Source organism: Phalaenopsis equestris, unplaced genomic scaffold, assembly GCF_001263595.1.
Source record: "Phalaenopsis equestris unplaced genomic scaffold, ASM126359v1 Scaffold001032, whole genome shotgun sequence".
Classification (NCBI taxonomy): Eukaryota; Viridiplantae; Streptophyta; class Magnoliopsida; order Asparagales; family Orchidaceae; genus Phalaenopsis; species Phalaenopsis equestris.
In genome coordinates, this window is record NW_018165471.1 from 353,881 (window position 1) to 357,745 (window position 3,865).

The window sequence follows — 3,865 nt, forward strand, 5'->3', positions numbered from 1 at the left end:
CAAAGGCTGGGAAAGAGAGAAAACCCACAAAAAGCAAAGACCAAAGTCCACCAGAAAGAGAGAAGCAATTTCAGAGCCTCAAAAAGTATCAATCGGAACTGAAACCCAAGAAAACCAACAAAGAAGGGAAAACCCCAGGAAAAGAAAACAGTAGCTAACAACAACTTTAGCAATAGAACAGTAACACAAACTTGAAACAAAAACTTCCCGGGCAAAATCCAAACTACCACCACAAACCCCAGGGAGATCTTGAAGAGAAAGCAAGCTTTACTCAGGTCTAAAGCACCTCCAAGCAGCTCCATCACAGTGAAAACCCTAGCAGAGCACAGCTGGGTCCAGTTGCCAGCATCCTGTTATAAATATATATATATATATATCTAAAGATGGTGGAGGCTGGAGGCTGTGCTCTGCTAGGGTTTCTGCAGAAAGAATGACGGCCAGGTGGGGTGGAGCTTGTTGGTCAGAGGTTTGTTTTCGGTCTTCGGTCTTGTCAGAGGTTCTCTTCCTGATAATGCTTAAGTGGGTTGGCTACCCGGGTTTCGATGAAGTCCAAATTTCTTTGAAGTTGTTGTTCCATTGTGTGGAGTACTACGTGTTTCCTGCTACGGGGCTATTATATTGTGATCTTCATGGCTGAAGCATTTTGATCCCAACTTTCTATATATAGAGATGTAAAATGCGATGTATGTGATTATATTTATAATATTTCAATATGAGATACTACGCAAGTATACATATCATTATCAAGTAATATTTAACTTTCTAATTAAGTCTCGAATATAGACCCCTATGAAGGATTACTTTTAGATAACAAAATACTTAGTAATAAATTTTATTACTCAAACTTAAGATGCTATAAGATAAATAAAAGTTTGATTCTTTTTGTAATTTTTGATAATTGAAATTAAAGTAAGCAACTAATTAACTTAACTAAAATACTTGCATGATGAAGCCAATATAAGTATAATATATTTTTTCTTATCATGAATCAGTGATAAACATAGAAATTCAATTGTGGAAGTATGTTAAACGTGTTGTGCCAAATAGGAGCAAAAATATTCCTTACAATTACTAGAGATGTTATAAAGAAACATTGGTTAATCTATAATTTGCATATCCTTGAAGATCGGCTAGGCAAGGAAGATACTAGCTCTCACTCTAGAGTTACCTCTTCTCCCTTCGCCTAGAGACTGACATTTCGTATCAAAACCTAAAACTATAAATCAAATTGGGGGCTCTAGCTTGTCACTCTAAAGTACTCTAATTATAGACCCTTGAAAATATATTTCTCTATATATTTGCACTCAACCCCATGAACTACATTCTCATTCGTGAAATCAATATGTGATTTCAACAATTTTTTGACTGAGACAAAACCATCTCGGATCTTACATGTTCTCACAACAGGTTTTAACATCTTAATTGGCCAAATCAAGAAGTAAATGAAGTGTAAAGCCATGAATCATCACAACTTCGTCCAACATGGAAGTCTAATACTTCACACAACTTCCTTTAAACATTTAATTACCTATGATTTTAAGGAAAAAGATAAAAAAAATTACTCAGAATTCATGGAGAAAACACAATAACACATGAGTTTAAAAGTAGAAAACATGCACACAAAGAAGAAATCTAAATTAAAAACCAAGTGTAGTCACAAAGAAAAACACCTATCTCAAATTTTCTCTAACAAATGTCTTGATGTTCCTTTGAATTCTCTTCATCCTCTCACTATACAAACTAAATCTCAAAATAAAATAAAACTAAGTAAAGGTGGCCCGCGGCGGCGGCAGCGGTTGTAGATTTTGGTGGTTGGTTGCTGGCCCCTATCTCTTGGAAAATTTATGTCATTTATTATAAAAGTCCAAGGGGTTCCTTGGTATCTCCTCAAAAAGTGTCTCCATTCAATGAATCTTCTAGAATTTGTCTCCTTAAAAGCGAATTGAAAGAATTTTTGTGTTGATGGCCTATTTCCCACATTTTTATTAAGGGTTGCTTCAAACACCTCTTCAAAATTCTGTTCCAATTAACATTTCTTCAAGTAACTAACTTTGGAGCTTAATCGTGAAGTACGTGGAGCTTAAGCGCGGATGCTTTCGCGCTTAGGCATCCCAGTTCATTTTTGCACCTTTCTTCAATTTTGCTCCAAATTTGACCCTTTTTCACTCCTTTTAGCATTTTCCATCCATTTGATTGTACCTATAATAAAAATACACACATACCTTTCATTAAAGCACAACATTTCAAGAATAGGTATAAAAATATGTACAAAACACTATAGTTTAGGTGTATCAAAATCCCCCAAACATAAGATGTTACTTGTCCTCAAGTGACCTTTCAATCTTTAAAAACTAAGAAAAGTAGGAGTTGCTAAAATTTAGATTTAGAAATATAGTAGTCCAATTTATAAAAAATATTAGTAAATGAGACCAACTTAATGTTTAGAACATTTTAATGTTAAGAAATTTGAAAATATTAGTTTCTATCTAATTCAAAAATATTGTAGATTTTCCAAATATAGAAGTTAGCCCTTTTATTATTTCCACTTAAAAATTTTTATTAAGAATAATTTTACTTACTATATTATATTTTTAAGCTTTAGAGTTTCCCAAATCTTATACTTTAAAAAGATCAAATGTGGAACCAATTTTTGATTAGGTACTAATCCTCAAGTTTCTCCTTCCTATTCTTTTCTTTTTTTTTTCTTCCTCCTTTTCTTTTTCTTTTCTTTATCTTTTTCTTCTTTTTTTTTCTTTTTCATTTTCAGACAAGGATTACTATATATGGATAGGCCTTTAATGGTTTTGAATTCCACTTCTCCTTTCCTAAAGCAAAGCCCTAATATAAATCTATCACTTATAAATATAAGAATATTTTTGAAAATTATTTTTAATAAAAGAAATTTAAGTGTTATCTAAAAAAATCTAAATTTCTAAAATTTTCAAAAATACAATTTTTCTTACTAAGGATAGTTACACTATATTTAGCATTTTCTACACTAAAAATGTTTAACTTTAAAATTTTCTTCATTAATATAAATTTTAACTAAATTTTTTTACTCATTTCCAAAATCAAAATTTTACTTCCCTAATATAATCTCCTATACATAATCATTTTTCAAGTAAAAATTTAAATTTATTTGAAATACAATTGAGAACCAATAAACTGAACAAATAAACTTTCAAGTTTCTTTAAAATTTTCCCCCCCCCCCCTTAAAGTTAATTTTTTAACAGAAATAAAACATCTAGCATCATATATGAAAGCAAGATTGAAAACTAACTATAAAATGCTTGCAAGAATTTTCATATCCAAAATATGCAAGTACAAAATGTAAAAATAGGAGTAGAAAATTAAATTAATCAAATTTTTATTTCTTCTTAATATAAAAAGATTCATTAGACTTCTATGCAGTGGAGTATACCTGAAAAGCAAATAAACACACTGGCAAACAAACACAATAGCAACACAAAGAAAAATAACTCCTAGTAAATTGAAATTTTTTTAACATGCAGCTCATAATTAGAAAGTTATTTAAATTTTATACTTTTTCAAGATTTTGAATTAAGTTCAAAAAACACTAACTAAATACACCAAACAACACAATTAACATAGTTACTACCACACAAACATAGTAACTACACAAAAGTACAAATACATCACAGAAATGTCTACAAAACACAATGATTAAAACTAATATTATCAACAGTCTCAACTAAAAACAATAAGTACAAAATACCAGCACAATCCACAATACATAAAAAAAATAACATAAAACAGAAAACAAAACTACAAATCCAACTAACCATCATCTTCCTCATCACTATCATCACTATGCCAAGCAGTTGTAGGCTCATATGGTGGATA